The sequence below is a fragment of the Ips typographus genome, linkage group LG13 (genome assembly GCF_016097725.1).
Source record: "Ips typographus isolate SLU linkage group LG13, UJ_Ityp_2.0, whole genome shotgun sequence".
In the NCBI taxonomy this organism is placed as follows: domain Eukaryota; kingdom Metazoa; phylum Arthropoda; class Insecta; order Coleoptera; family Curculionidae; genus Ips; species Ips typographus.
Window position 1 is genome coordinate 5,895,894 of NC_138434.1, and position 17,278 is coordinate 5,913,171.

Here is a 17,278-nt window from a genome sequence, read left to right on the forward strand (position 1 = left end):
CCAAATATTTTAATATTCCTTATTACTAGTTGTCGCATAAATCTGTCATATTAATTAAGCTATTAGTAGTATAGCAAGGGGGATACTGCCTCATGTTGATGAAATGGTGTGAACAGGAAATTGTTGAATGTAGGACGGTCGATGGTGACGTCACGTGGATTCCCTTGGAGCCCCCCACCTGTCAAATGTCACTTGTCCAATGTCACTTGTCAAATGTCGTCACGTGTTGCCCCCACATCCCCCGTTGCACATTAGTAGTTAGACATACCACAACCTTTCAAACCCCCTAAACCACCCCTAATCAACCCCTTAACAACCCCTCAACCACTTCTCACATCTCTCAATATCATATTAGAAGGAAAAAACAAAAAAACAAAAACTTTTTATTATTTAATTTACTTTGCGAACAATTCCACTAAGTGGTAATTGCTCCATAATACAATCCTGAATTATTACACAATAACCTTTAGTAGATGCGGGTATACCCACTTTTGTTTCAATTTCTATTTTAACATCATTAGCAGATGATTTTAGGGTATCATCACGCCGAGAACAGTCAATAACAAAAAGACTGTGTGTTTTAAAAGCATCATAATCCAAAATCTCCTTTCCACTCCACTTTCTACAATTGTACATAGTTGTTTGCGTCAGCATAATCATTTTTGGTAAAATTTAAATTCAGACGCTCATAAGGATAATATTCACCGTTGAGAAATAGTCTGATATCAGATATATTCAAATTATCAAACTGAGTTATGTCCTTTGTAGCTTGATTAATTCTGTCTGTTTGAAATCCAACAATGATGTAACGAGGGCAATCTACGACCCCCCTCCCCCAAATGCATATGTTTTATAATCAACAAGAGTTGAAAACATTAGTCTACACACAAAAGTACCTATCTATCTACTTTAAACAAAAATCATGAACCTAACCAAAATTAACGAATCCGGCAGTTTGGTTGAAAAACCTCTCCTAAAGTTTCAACAACTTGAAGATGCACAGCAAAACTGGACTGACTGGAATGACCCCTCTCTAGGGTACAACTTTCTTTTTACAGCATTCCAGACACTGGTTCCACCAATCAAAAACTCCCAGACCTGGTCTCCTCTAGCCGACAACTCGTGACGACCTTTCGACCCTCGGTACTTGGAAATATTCCACATATTTCGCAACTCAGCGTCCGGTCACACTCCGGTGCATAGTCTAGCTATTGCATCATAAGTGCAGTTGCACTCTGACCGCATTCCACAATTTTAATGTTTCCGCTCAAGTAATATAAATTCCACATTTTTTAATGTTTCCGTTCAAGTGAAATAAATTTGATTTATTTCCTTCGTGACAATAGCAATCCATTCAAGAATGGTATACTTTTACTAATATACTTTTATTTTACTGGCTCTTAACCTAGTACACAATTACTGTCAAAATAAATGAACGTAAAAAAGTAAAAAATTACTTCTGTTCATTTGGAAAATTTTACATTTTTGGCTGACATTTTTGTACAATAAAATACTAAAATTTTTTACAACACTTAGAGAGCTTGAGCTAAGACTTTAAAACAGTAAAAGCTAATTAGTTAGATATGTTTAAGTTGGTTATCCTTCTAAGTTACTTTTCAAAAACTGCACTCCTACTAGTCAATTCTTCTAATGGTGGAAGTGTTCGAACACCATAAAATGTAATATTGAAATAGACATTACGCTTGCAAGTTTGTGAAATAAATTTTAACCTTTTACTATTAGAGATCTAAACAGAAGACATCTTTCAAAAATACAGCGTAATTTAAAAATTTCGAAACATGTTTAGCAATTTTTAAATTTGAAAAATCTACAAACGTGTGTTTTGAGATACCATTCAGACCTATTATTGTATATGACACAACTAAAGTTCTAAAATGTTCCCAGCTATTAAATAATCTAGGTTGTATGCAAAAACGTCTAGTACAATTTTTCGTATCCTGTATTCTGTAATTAATAAAGGAATTACTTTTATTTTCAACCAGGTTTATACTTAATAACGTTATTTCTTATGTGTAAACCAGGTGGAAAGATGAAAATTACCTGCTCTTACTTTCCACCCGGGTAAATGTCACTTTCCACCCTGGTGGATAAGGTCAATATGCGTTTTGTCATATCTGAGCTTACTCTTTATAGCTCGCAGCTCAGGTGATGATGAGTAACATCTGCGTCTTCTGAAATCTCCATGTTAAAAGCACTTTAAGAGACGTTTTAGCTCAAAATATGAAAGACAGAATAGCACAATAATGGCGTTGTCAAGATTGCCACGGATTTTCTTTCGTAAAAGAAAATTGCTGGAGTTTAAAGCTAAGTGTAAGTTAAACACTGATGTCCTGGCGTATTGAACGTAAAGTTTGCGGCAAATTAAGCTCGACTAATTTGCTCAGTTGGTTAAGAGCGTTGGGGTGGTTCTCTGCGCCACTGATTTTAGCCAATAAATCAGGAAATGCCAAAGTTGGTAATTGGAGTTCAATAAATCAGTAATCAGGACAACAAAAAATAGGATTAAAAAAAAAAACAAAATGAAACCTGCCAAGTAATATCAATTAATTTACAAGAAAATAATTGTAGTAAGCCTTCAACACAGAACGATAGCTGAAAGAGAGGTTTGAGGTTGCAGCAACAATAAAACAGTCAAAATTCAGTTACCCCCAGATGTTTTTTATTATGGGTTTCTAGTCGCTTCGTCAAACAAGCAACACACTTCAGTGCTTGATCCGATTCTTAAACTAATCTTACTTTCTGTACAAAGCAAGTGTACTGCTATCCGCTATCGATCTAAGCGCCACAGCCCAGTGTCCAAGAGATGTAGTCGGACAACCCTGGTAAGCTAGCGAAACGAATAAGGCTATTCGTGGCGCCGTAGCCCAGTGTAAAGATGAGCCTGCAGGAAGATACCCCGGCGGAATTGCCCTTAGAATATACAGTACAAAATACAATGTGTTCGTTACAATCACTTAATATTAAGACTGATTATATTCATTAGTAATACTTTATTATCCAATTTACTACAAACAAATTAATTAAAAACGCAAAAGTTTGAGCACAATATTCAATAATTAGAAATCAAATCAATCAGTAAGCAACTGGATGGTTGGTTTTATAACCAATTTACTACAAAAATTAATCAAATAAAGCCCGAAATTTACCTTTTGTGAATGAGCAAAAGGGTCTTAGTTGATTCTCTCGACTACTCGGTCACCAGCTACCAAACTGTGTGTAGTCACAGATTGAAGACTCCGCTAACTGCTATTGAAATGAAGAAGACACGTGTTTAAGCCGGAGGCTAAATTGGCCAAAATCAAACTTACTTGGGCGACACTGCCACCAAACAGATCGAATCAAAGGTACTACAAGACTCAGGTCTCTCAGGTCAATCTAATGGTCAAATTAATTCCCTAAGTGAAATAACCACATGGTAAAACTTAACCTCAAACTCACCAACTCACCACTCCACAAGAAAATCACACCACTTTTAAGGCTTATAAATCCGCATACAGCGAGAAAAACGGAGTTCCCAACAAAACTCGATATACTCCTCCAAATAACTCCCGTTTTTATTAAAAAGAGGTCGCACTAAAATCCCGTAACCGGTACTACAAAATGGCGATTCCTCTTAAAGCCCACGTGATACGTGTAAGTTTCTCTGAAGGTCCAACAGGAAAGAAATTAAAAAGAAACCGATGAAGAAAAACCCTTCCAACAATAGTAAAAAACTGGCAGTCCCGGCCAACCAATCAGAACACTCCACGTGGACACGTGTTTCCGTTAAACTAAAAATGAAAGCCGGCAACATCGGAAAACTCTACAATATTGTCACAAATAACATAAGTTGCACTATGTTCCGTTACCTAGTCTGGCCCCGGTCTCCCCCAGTGCACCGTCTGAATCAGCAAGACCGGCAAATTGGGGTCATGATGTGGGTATTTAATCAGCGTCTCAAACCATCTAACATCACTGGTCTCTAGGTGGGTCTTCGAGCAACAGTCCCAACTTTCTAGTGTCCGGACGGCTTGTTACCTTCTTGGAAGCCCAGGCTGAAAAGACAAGGGTTCTTACGCATACCACGAGGTGATCCGAACTCTTGACGCTATCAGTACCTTAAGTAAGTCCTTTGGGCGTGTCGGTCATAGGGGCTCCCTGCTCGTATCGAGCGAGTTTTGCTTGGCGACACTTCAGGAGGACTTACGCACCTACACCCATACACACACACACACACTCTCCTCTCGGTCAATGTTCGAGGCACGCTCCGCCAGCGGTAAAAGTTAGCTTAATAGTGATTCACTGCCTAATAAAGAAGACATACTTGAGCTACAGTCTTGTTTCTCTTCCTACCTCTACTACGTTACCCCCTAAACGTCACAATATTGTCACGATCTAATTTTTAGTAGTAACGCGGGGACGTGTAGGCTGGGGTCGTAGTCCAGTTAAACTCAAAGATTGGATAACAAAAACAACAACGTTTATTCATAGTGTCAGAAATGTTGGGTATAAGAGACGGTTGAATGGGGCGGAAAAGAAGAGAAGTAGAAGACAACCTAAAAAAGTGTGGTTAAGCAAGGTTGTTATTGTATGGATGTAGAAGGGAAAAAGATAGCGGGAAACTTTATTAGATTTTGCTAGTTTTGTCAGGAAATTAAAGTGTTTTGTACAGACCTTCCGTATTTTATTTAACGAACCGGTCGACGGCCCTTGAAACGGGTAGTTTCTTTGGTGCACGACACAACATTTGGCGACCGTGACAGGACTTATTGTGGAAAATAGTGGAACTCTTTTTCGGTCTGTAAATAAGCTGGAAAACCCCCGTGTTACTCTGGAAAGTGCGTGGAAAATCCGTACCATTGCAGTCGAGTTTTGTAAACTTTTACCGGGTTTCGAACTTTGTCGTTTTAACCTCGAAACTTTGAGTGATTTTGAATCGGGTTTGCAAATCGTTTATTATGGCTACGGGACTTGAAATTACAAAGAAAAGCCGTACCGTGTACCGGAGTGCGTTTACACGAGCCGCGAATGAACTAGAAGTGGGGTTACAGTCGGAAAATCCTGACAAAGACTTAATACAAGCTTCCCTCGAAATGTTACAGTCAAAATTCGAGTGTCTGAGCAAAATTGACTGTGAACTATATGATCTTTTGTTGGAAACGTCGACAGCCGCTGAACTGGAAGCTGATATAGAAAGCTGTGATGTTTATGCCAAGAAATTTACTATACTGAGGCTGAAATGTAACAAGGTTATTGAATCTAGTACCCTAACTGGAAGTAGTGATAACAGGGGGGCTGATGGAAGAAGCACTGTGAGTATTGAAGATAACCACACAGGTATGCGTAAATTTAGACTTCCTCGTATTGAGTTCAAACACTATGACGGTAGCATCAAAGACTGGTTGGCTTTTTGGGCTCAATTTAAAAAGGTTCACCAAGACGAGAGTATCGATAACCATGATAAAATTGAATATTTAATCCAGGCAACTTTAGCTGGAAGTCGAGCACGACAACTTGTTGAGAGCTATCCGGCCATGAGTGAGAACTATTATAAAATTATAGAAAGCATGCAAAGTAGATTTGGCAGGGAGGATCTCCAAATAGAGGTATATGTTAGGGAGTTATTAAAGTTGATTTTAACCAACACAACCTCTAAACAAAAGATGGAGATAAGCAGTCTATATGACCAAATTGAAACTCAGTTGCGAGCTTTAGAGACACTTGGGATAACAACTGATAAATGTTCCGCCATGTTGTATCCATTGATAGAGTCTTGTTTACCCCAGGATTTACTTAGGGTTTGGCAACGTTCAGCTATTTTTAATAGCCCTGCTAGTGGTGACGACCCAACCGACTTTTCGTTGGAAATTCGGCTAAAGCGACTTATGCTTTTCCTTAAGCAAGAAGTGGAAAATGAGCAGCGCATTAGTCTAGCAGCTGAAGGCTTTGGTTTAGGAAGTGGTATGAGGTCGTCTGGAGGAGACAATGCCGGTCAAAGACGGGGAAAAGACAGACTTCATAACGAACCAACTGCTTTGGGTCTTGTAAATGCAGAGGTTGGTCGCATTAATCGCTGTTTGTTTTGTTCAGGTACTCACTTGTCCGAAGCCTGTTTTAAAGCCCAAAAAATGAGTCTAGAACAACGGAAAGAAGTGGCTGCTAAGTATAAAGCCTGTTTTCGTTGTTTGAAAATTGGTCACCAGTCGAGACAATGTAGGGGCAGAATGAGATGTTTGTTATGTGGTCGTTCACACGTTTCTTTAATGTGCTCAGAGTTACTCGCCACTACTAAACAGGATGGTGGAAATGACAAGCAGTGCGAACCAACTACGACGGAGGAACCAAGTGGTAGTCATTTTCGTGAACATACGCTAGCTAATCACACGTCTACTCAAGTATTTTTGCAAACGCTGCGTGTGACAATAAAAGGAGATAGAGGGTCAAAAGTAGTTAGGGCTCTGGTGGATACTGGCTCACAACGGTCGTATATACTGAAAGATACTGCCACACAGCTTTACTGTCAACCCAAAAGAGTGGAAAAGGTTGTACATTGCCTTTTTGGGGGATCAGAGATGTGGGTGACGCATGAGTGTTTTGATATTACTGTTTGTAGAGGTCTATTTTCCCATACTTTTGAAGCCCTGGATCAACTTACTATTTGTGGAACTGTACCACCGGTGTTTTACGGACCTTGGACCAATGAGTTAGACATTTTGGGCGTCCAAGTATCAGATAGTGGGCAGTCTGGTCCCATAGAATTGTTGTTAGGGGCTGATGTTATAGGCATGTTGTACACCGGACGACGAGAACAGTTACCCTGTGGATTGATCGCCATGGAGACTCAACTAGGCTGGACACTTATGGGAAAAGTTTCAAGCAAAAATGGCGCTCGTTCAACTACCGTCATGACGACGTTAAATTTGTTCGTGCAAAACGCGTCCCTTACTCAACTGTGGGAACTGGAAGCTCTTGGGATTAAGGAACCCTCGGATAAACGCAGCAAAGAAGAAGCTGCCATTGCTGCCAGGGAACTTTTTAATCAGACAATCCACATCGATTCAGAAGGGCGATATGAAGTCAGGTTACCATGGATAGAAGACCATGCTCCACTTTCCAGCAATTATAGCTTAACACAGAAGAGATTAGAGTCTGTTGTTCGAAGGTTGAAATCCACCGGTTTATGTGATCAATACGAACAGATTTTTGCCGAGTGGGAAGCAGAAGGAATTATCGAGAAAGTTAGTCCAGACAAAGTTAATCATCTTCTGGGACATTACCTGCCCCACAGGCCCGTCATCAAAGAGAGCAGTCTAACTACAAAAATAAGGCCGGTTTTTGACGCTTCGGCCCATGAGAAAGAGAAACCTGCTCTAAACCACTGCCTTGAAAAAGGACCCAATCTGATAGAACAAATCCCTTCCATGTTATTGAGATTCAGAGAAAAAAGGATTGGGGTAGTGGCGGACATTCGTAAGGCTTTCCTGCAAATAAGTGTACATACTGCAGATCGCGACTTCTTAAAATTTTTATGGCTAGACTCTCAAGGACGCGAAGTCGTATACAACCACCGAAGAGTAGTTTTTGGTTTGAATAGCAGTCCTTTCCTTCTTGGGGCCACTTTGGATCATCACCTGTCCCAATGTTTAAATTTATGCTGTTCCACTAAGTCGAGTAGTAATCTGCTGTATACCCGTGAGACGGTGGAAAAATTGAAACGAAGTTTTTATGTGGATAATTGTATGGTTAGCTTATCCACAGAAGCAGGAGTTGAAAAGTTCATCAGAGAATCAACAATCGTCATGAAACAAGGACTGTTTGATCTAAGAGGGTGGGAGCGCACTGGAGGAATGGATTTTGGTGATTTTGAAGAAACCTGCGCAGTGCTCGGACTGAATTGGCACCCCAAAGGAGATTATCTTACTTTGAATTATAGTTTCATGAAAGACGTTACTTTGGAGATGAACGCCCTTACTAAACGACAGATACTTGCTTTGACACAGAAAGTTTTTGACCCAATTGGTTTTGTCAGTCCCACTACGCTCATACCGAAGCTGATGCTTCAACAATTATGGAAGGACGACCTGACCTGGGATCAACCAGTGACTGAAGACTTAGCTCACAAGTTTATGAGTTGGATTAATGAGTTGCACTACCTGCAACAGATTAAAATACCTCGTTGGGTAATGGCTGGTACCAACGAAGCGGAGGAATTGAGTTTGCACACGTTTTGTGACGCCAGCCAATCAGCATATGCTTGTGTCGTCTTTCTACGAGCTGTCCGAGGCGGTAAAGTGTCGGTATTTCTGTTGGGTGCAAAAGCAAGGATATCGCCTCTGTGTAAAGCAGCTACAAAAATGACCATACCTCGACTGGAACTGTTGGCGGCCACCATAGGCGCTCGTCTTTACTCATCCTTGGTGGTAAATTTTGAACAAGAAGTTCCATGTTTTTTTTGGAGCGACTCTTCCACTGTGGTACATTGGATTCAACGAAAGGAAGAATGGGGAGTGTTTGTGTGGAACCGCGTAAACGAGATAAGAAAGCTGACATCGGCAGACGACTGGCGACATTTACCTGGAGTGTGTAATCCAGCTGACTTACCATCCCGTGGGTGCTCTCCGAAGCAGTTACTCGACTTAAAATGGTGGGAGGGACCCCGATGGCTTTACGACGACCCGGTTACTTGGCCAACTGCCGTTGAAGTTCCCAATGAGGAAGAGATTAATGGGGAAAAGAAAAAGAAACTTGTCACTACATTGAACCATTTGGAAAAAACCGATATTTGGCACTTTAATTACTTTCAGAAGTACACCAAAACCGTACGTATGTTTGGGTGGATCCAGAGATTTATTAACAATTGCAAGCGCCCAGATACAAAGAAGTATGGTGAACTTGATGCGGACGAGCATAACGCGGCAGAGGTACAAATCCTGAAACTAGTGCAAGCTGACTGTTTCACTGGATTGAATGACTCAAGACTAATTGGTTTTTCCCCCATGTGTGACGAAAAAGGATTAATTCGTCTCATGTCCAGAATATCTACAAGGTCAGATAACGATGACTTTCGTTTTCCCATAGTGTTGCCATCTAAACATCCTATAGTGAAGAGTATGATCATGGAAGTCCATATTAAGTCATGTCATGTCGGAACCCAGGGTCTACTTTCACTCCTTCGAGAGAGATTTTGGTTGCTTAACGGAAGGCGTACCATTAGATCCGTAATAAAGCACTGTGTGGTTTGTAACCGGTTTAACTCCAAGAACTTGTCGGCGAAAACGCCACCGCTACCTATGGATCGTGTACGAGATGCGGCAGTTTTTGAGGTGACCGGAGTAGATTTTGCGGGACCGTTGTATCTCAAAACTGGAGAGAAGGCTTGGATCTGTTTATTCACTTGCGCCGTGTATCGAGCCGTACATTTAGAACTTACGACTTCACTCTCCACTTCTAGTTTCCTCCAGGCACTTCGACGATTTGTAGCGCGTAGAGGAAGACCTAATACTGTTTACAGTGACAACGGTACGAATTTCCTAGGAGCAGCAAATGCTTTTGCGACATTAGATTGGGAGAGAATTACGCGAGAAACCGCTATCCAGCGTATTACCTGGAAGTTTAACCCCCCTACTGCAGCCTGGTGGGGCGGATTTTGGGAAAGGTTAATAGGTGTTCTAAAACAGATATTAAGGCGAGTGTTGGGACGAGCCAGCCTCAATTATGAAGAATTATCGACGCTATTGTGTGAGTGCGAGTCAGTAGTCAACTCCAGACCTCTCACCTACTTGTCAGAAGATCCCCAAGATCTGACTGCACTGACTCCCCTCATGTTTTTAAGAGAACAGATAGAAGACCGATTACCCGATTGTGACGTCATCGACAAAACTTCATTCAGCCGTAAGATACGGAAACTTCAGACTTTACGTGAAATGTTGCGAAAACGTTTTCGTTCAGAATACTTGGGACAGTTGAAGTTATTTTGCGATGGAAAAGTGACCCGCCCAGTTGACATTGGTGAGTTGGTACTCATCGGCAGCGACAATACGAAGCGTTTGGAATGGCCTATCGGACGTGTTGTAGACGTACTTCCAGGAAAAGATGGGCAGATTCGTTTAGTCAAGGTGGAGACTATCAAAGGGTGCTTACTTCGTCCGCTACAACGACTATTTCCATTGGAGTGTGGACGTGATCCTGAAAGACTCTCAGAGTTGGGCGATTTTAAGCTTCGTGTTCGAACTGAGACTGAAGGGGATTCGCCTGTGACTTCGACAGAATGCGAAAACCCACAGATACCGCTTTCTCAGGAGAGTTGTGAACCTGAGATGGAAGATGTTGGCATTGAAGTCGAGAAAACAACTAGGTGTGGACGCATTAGTAAGATTCCAAGTCGTTATTTAGACTAGTGTTTGTTCTATAGGAAATTTGATGTAGTTACCATCTTTGGTTTGTTTAGCTTTACGAGCTTAATTTTAGTTTTAAGAAACATTTTTTTTGTCAGCAATGTTTCTTAGGTGGGAGAATGTCAGAAATGTTGGGTATAAGAGACGGTTGAATGGGGCGGAAAAGAAGAGAAGTAGAAGACAACCTAAAAAAGTGTGGTTAAGCAAGGTTGTTATTGGATGGATGTAGAAGGGAAAAAGATAGCGGGAAACTTTATTAGATTTTGCTAGTTTTGTCAGGAAATTAAAGTGTTTTGTACAGACCTTCCGTATTTTATTTAACGAACCGGTCGACGGCCCTTGAAACGGGTAGTTTCTTTGGTGCACGACACAACAACATGGAAAAGTAGTGAAGTATTCAGCATATACAGGATACAGATCTGTGAAATAGGCCCAATATGTTAGTTGAACTACCCTTAAAAAATTGTCAGACTAGACAAATTTTTAGTAATGTATACAAGTGATGCATCAGCAGAGATTATTTAGGTTAGGTATGTAATTGCCTAATTGTCATTGTAATCTTACCTGGGCTAGCAGGCGTTGTGTGCATTATGACCATTGAAAAATATACATTTACTTGAATTTAGTGTATAATCTTCACCAATTATTAGACTATTGTAATAAAAATACAATTATTTTAACTGCATGTTAATTTTTTTTTTTTGACACAAAACAAAAACCAAAGCCAAGTGACAAGTTGGCATTTGACATCATATCAGATCCAAGAGGGCCTATCAGCGGAACATCTTTTCTCAATGCGATACGCCGGGTGACGTCACAGTGGATGCTCGGGCGCACAATATGCACTTAAAACCCAAGGGATTACTGGCGTTGTCCGTGGTTTTGTATTACTATTTGTAATTATTAAATATTATTATACTATTCTCTCTCTTCATTAAAGTATAGTATTTGTAGGAAGGGGTTCACGTTCAAGTTCGACTAAACGAAATATCTAAAAATTTAGATTCAATTGGATTTATTGTTTTTCTGTGCAGATATAATGTCATTAGAATCATTTTAGAGGAGTACACAGAGTTAAAAGCCTACTTTGCATTAGTTGTAGACAAAGAAAAATCTTACACGGCTAGGACTTTAAATAGCATGTTACAGGATTCCCGAAATTACCTATATTTGGTCTTCTTAAAGCCCATACTGTATGAAATGAATGCATTAAATTTGATATTTCAAAAAGATTTTTTAGAAATTTGTAAAGCAATTGAAGATGTGCAAACAATAATAATGTTTCTGACTGCAAAGATTTTTAAGCCTGTATTTCTTAGTTTTAATGACGTTTTCAACAATATAACCAATGATTTAGCTCTTCTTGATACAAACAACATTGAACTGGGTATTGAATTTAATCTAGCCTTAAATGAAAATAAAATATCCACCCACGATCTCATCAATATAAAGGACAGATTGAAAAATATGTTCATTGTCTATTGAAAGGTACAATAGATAGATTTTCCACAAATCTCAATCACTTTAAAGATTTAAAAGTTTATAGTCCTTCTGTTTGCTTGTCTCAAACTTTGCGGGTACAATTTGCATTTCTACCATTCATCAATGTTTTTATTGATACTGAAAAAATAAGTATGTATAACTGACAACAATACTTTGATCAAAATCAACTGGGCTGAGTGGTATGGCAATCAAATTTTACAAAATTCATAAACTTTTTTGACAACAGTTCTTTATCATAAAAATGCGGGGGTTGTAAGGATATTTGAAAACATTGGAAGATTTGTTTTTTTATTACTTTCATTGCCTACTTCAAATGCAAGTCGAAAGAAAATTTAGTTTAATAAATGCTACTAAAACTAAATTACGTAACAAAATTAATTTAGATATGCTCAATGCTTTTTTAATAATCAAAACAAAATTATATTCAGAAAATAAATGTAAATCTGTATGGCTTTCAAAATAAAAAAGAAGAAAATCATAATACTGCTGTTAGCTGTTGAGTTTAGTTTAAATTAAATTTAAGTGTATCTTCGTTATTGTTCATATTTAGAAAAAGCGTCAAAGGAAAAAAACCTTATTTTTTGGAGCCCTATTCGCAGGTGAAAAGAAAGCACCAACTTTGGAATCACTCTGTATAAACAATCTTTATTTCCTAGGAAAACGGCTATCGACCTACAATGGGCTTTCTGCCAATGTAATAGAAATAAAGCTAAATGTATTTACATAAATATTTACATGTTAAAAAAAAATGTTTTACAAAAAAAAGTTAAATTTAACAGTTAGTCCGTTTTTTAGGTAAAATGCTCCAACATAGTATATTGGGGAAAGGCGTAGCGAGATTGTCTAGTTGGTCTTGTGACGGAGAGAGGGTTTATTATTGTCCAGTTGTGGGGGTTGCCTTTCCATTTTGCCTCTAGTGTGGTTAATCGTTCTGTTATTTTTTTCATTTGTGTCCGTTTGTAGAGTAATTCGTTAGATGGATTATGTAGCGGGTTTCGAGGGTGTCTAATCTTGGTTATTAGTCTAAGTGCAATTTGTTCTGTAGTTTGTATGTGTTTTTTTTTTGTTTTGGTGGTCGCAATAACTCTTAGTACGTGTCCGTAGTCGAGTAGAGGTCGGCAAATAAATTTGTATATTTTAGTTGCAGTTTTTGTGCTTATACTTAATTATTTTATTTCTGGTCTTGGTGTAGTTACATTACCGTCTGTTGTTACTGTGGGGGAGTTCCTTTTATTTTATGATTTGGTAAGAGTAGTTGTTTTTCGTGGAGTTTGGTGTTAATCTCCATTTGTAGAACCATGCCGTCGTGTTGTCTGTTAATGTCTGAAGCTCCTCTACAGCTTTTGCCGTAGTTTTCGCATGAACTATGAGTGCAGTACCGTCAGTCATATTGTAGAATGTAGTCATGTTTGCTTATGTAGTTTTTGTCAAGTAGATTGTGGTTGTATATGTCATGGCAGTAGATATTGTAGAGGAAAGGTAATAAAGGCGACCCTTGTGGTAGTCCTTGTTCAGGAATAAAAGGAAAGGAAAGGGTGTTGTCTATACGTATTTCTAGTTGCCTGTTTTCCAGTAAGTTTCTAATAATGTGGATTAAGTATTTAAGTGTGTTCAGTTTGTGTAGTTTGTATAGTAGTCCTTTGGGCCAAACGCTGTCAAATGCTTTATTGATGTCCATAAAGAGACATGCTGATTTCTTGTTTTCAAGATGCGTAGTTTGAATTTTGCTAGTTAGTATGAACAAGGGGTGAACAGTTGAGTGCTTAGGTTGAAAACCCAATTGGTATGGCTGTATGTGTTGTCCAATTAAGTGTTGTAGTCTATTCTTTATAATATTTTCAAACATTTTGCTCACTACAGGAAGTAGTGTAATGGGTCTAAAGTTTTGTACTTGTGTGTTGTTTAGTCCCGTTTTTGGAATGGGGATTATTATTCCCGTTTTCCAAGTCTCTGGTATTATGTTATTTTTTATGCATTTATTGAATATGTTAAATATAATTTTGTGCGTTTGTGAAGTTGTTCTTCAAAATTTTACTTTTTATCCTGGTGCTGTGTTTTTCGTTTAAGTGTAAGTCGTTGTTGAAGTAGTTGTCGTACCAATCAGTTATTCTAGTCCAGTTCTGATCATCAAAATTAGGGTTTGTTGAAATTGCGAAAGCTCTTTGTCTTGTCTGGCAAATGCGTCTGCTTTGTCTTTGTCTGTATCTAGTTCAGTACCGTTTTCGATGATTGTGCCAATAAAGTTTTTTTTGTAGCGCGAGAGTTTTTCCCGCGTCACGTTCGATTTCTTGGCAAGCTTCTAACCATTTTTTTATTATAGCTCTTTCTCTCTAAAGAAGAATTCGTTTCAAAGGTTGTGTGCTACGTTAAAGTTACCCAAAAAATTAAGATACGCAACTACGTGAAAGATGTAGTTGAGAAATATTCAGATGATCAAGTAAGTTGCTCTTTAAAAATATCTATGTGTTAAAATAACTGTTGATTCTTTCAGTTTAAAGAGCATTTTCGTATAGCGAAAGCCACATAGAAAAAGCTTGTGATGTTATTTAAGAAAAGCAGGTTTTTTTTCCGAAAGGAAGTCATGGTTCAAAAGTGCACAGTGCAGAAACGCATATTCTTTCATTCTTGTGGTTAGTTCCTTATGTTATATTTTGTACTGTATAAAATAACTAACTATTCAAACTCATTGAAGGATTGCTGGGAATAAAACTGTTTTAAGAAGTGTTGGAGCTCGGTTCAATATTAGTTTATCGACTTTGCATGTGATCTCAAGGCGGGTGATTAATTTTCTGCTTTCAATTGCACCCAATATTATACGTTTTCCTGAAACGGAAGAAGAAAAGAACCAAGTAGCCACAGAATTTGAACAGGTATATCATTCTTATATTAATAATATTGTAATAAAGAGCTGTAACAGTATGGCTATACTGTGGTTCTAACATCTACTATGACTTCAAATCAGATATCTGGATTTCCTGAGTAGTAGGCTGCATCGATCGAACTTACATCAGTATAAGGACCCCAGACAACAAACTGAGGTCAACTTACACCAAAAGACATGACATGCAGTCCATGACTCTACAGGGAATTTGTGATAACCAACGTCGTTTTCTAGATGTATCCATCAAAAATTCATGATGCGAGGATTTTTAGACTGTCATTTATTTCTGCCAAAGTGAATAGTTTAGGTCCTCAATTCCATGTTTTGGGGGATAGTGCCTATCCATTATCGGAAAATCTTCTGACTGCTTATAGGGACTATGGAAACTTAACCAAAGTCAGAAAATCTATAGATACAAAATCTCAGCTACGAGAGTGAGAATTGAAAACACATTCGGTATTTTGAAAGGGCGGTTTTGACAGTTGATGAAACTGGAATATCACTCTGTCAGAAAATTGGCTTCATTTATAGTTGCCTGTTGTGTCTTACACAATGCCTGTATAGACAATGGTGATCTATTTCAAGAGGAGCCATGTCCTGAGGATATAGGATAAGAAAATTATGCACCTGAAGTTCATGGCAATAGAGAAAAGGGAATGATTAAAAGGGATAATATTGCTGTGTTACTATCAAATAGGGAATAATTAGTTTGCATTTCAATGAATATATAGATGTTAAGAATTATATTTATTGAGTTTCATTTGTTATTCCTTTTAAAACCAAATATAACGATTATTTTACTTTTTATTATAAAACAGGTGAGTATTAAAAATATATCAAAAATAAAATTTTATAAACTCAAAACGTAAAAACTATAAAACCAAACATAAAAAAATATTCTTATAAAAAATGAAACTCTCCATACTACAGTCTTAAAAAAATGCAGGACTAGAAATGTTAAAAAAACACGTAATACATTCAAATGTCTTTTGGAAAGTCACATTAGTACTTTTTCTTAGTTTTTCTCAGACCCAAAAAGTTCTTTAATAAGCTGTAACTTCTCTTGATGTCTTCTTTATTTTGTTCCTTTTTATCATGTAGCTCCTTCGAGAATTTAATCATTTCTTTTTTATTTGTGGAAGATTATCTTTTATTAATTTTTATTGTGGGATTACTGGAGATATTTTTTAATAATTCTTCTTTATTAGCACTGATTAAAATCTCTTGTTGGATGCTATCATCAATTGACTGATTTTTTTCTGTTCCAGTAGCAAAAGGGACTTCAACTCTAACTCCTCCTGAAGTTCTGTTATTTCCAATAGCATTCACCTTTCTTTTTATGATTGTTTTGTACCTGGTCTCACACTGACCAGGAGTTCTTACCAGATTCATGTGTAATTTTATTTCATCACTAATATTCTGCCACATAGTTTTTTTGTTTCTAAATTTTAGAGGTCTAACTTGAGGTAAGTATTCGTGATATAAATCCAACAATAACTTGGTTTCGCTATCCCCCCATATGAATCTTTTTGTTGGTACCATAGATCCGTCGTTTTCTGACTTGTTCCTTCCATGCTACTATTGGATGGACAATATAAAGATAACTTATTGTTATGTTCGAATAATGATTGGTCTATGTACAGTATTTTATCAATGCCTACTGTCACTTCACATAAAAGATTATTGTCTTGCGAGGTAGGTTAAAAACACTAAAAAGTTTTCAATATTTTGTTTTCTGAATATTGTCACGAATGGAAATCCATTAATTTAAAAGATGGACTTATTATTTAAAAGTATAAATTCATTAAATTAAATCAGAGATTCGGATATGGCAAAATAATAAAATGCGCGAGGCAAAGTTACAGTCAGAATGCACATAGTGCATCATCGCTATTTTTAGCGATGACAAATCCCCGCTACTGTTGTGATGCAGGCGGCGAGGAATAAAAAACTACGTGAGCACACACTACAATTCCGATTCACTAAGTTGATAAACCAACCATTTTGTCAATTAGTTTGTGTTATTTAGTTATTAAATTATAGTTTTCTACCAAGTGGTTTGATTCTACCTCTGCAACAAGATCTCGGTAAAGGCGTTTATTAAAGTAATAAACGCACGTCTCGCTTAACTTGTTGGGCCAAAAGGGCTTTACAATTTAAACGTGACAATATAATTTTTCTTTATGCATAATTAATTTTTCATAAATGAATTCATTCAACACACATACTACTCGAATGAGACGATAAGACCCACACATCATGATAATGTGACTTTACTTTTAATTTATTTCAGCTGAATTTTATTACGTTAAATAATTAAGGTGGAAAACGCTAGCTGAGCGTAATACCTTATTATGTAAGTGGCACATAGAGTTTGTTTCTTTAACCGACCCATTGTAATGAGTTTTATGAGTACTAAAGTTTCGACTTACATGCAGTTGAACTATTTTTGGTGCATCTGTACGAAGATGTCCAGCTCAAGATTCATAATTAAATGAAA

General features: G+C 37.8%; 2 long non-coding RNA genes across 2 annotated transcripts in view; one reads left to right on the forward strand and one right to left on the reverse strand.

Moving 5' to 3' along the window:
• Positions 1–17,278, forward strand: part of LOC145737209 (uncharacterized) — a 222,167-nt gene that overhangs the window by 183,763 nt on the left and 21,126 nt on the right. The gene's annotated exons all lie outside the window — the stretch shown is intronic.
• Positions 2,660–4,044, reverse strand: LOC145737255 (uncharacterized). The gene is made up of 3 exons (XR_014180335.1): positions 3,330–4,044; positions 3,168–3,267; positions 2,660–2,931 (listed from the first exon to the last, which is right to left on the reverse strand). It is a non-coding gene; the product is annotated as an uncharacterized LOC145737255 (long non-coding RNA).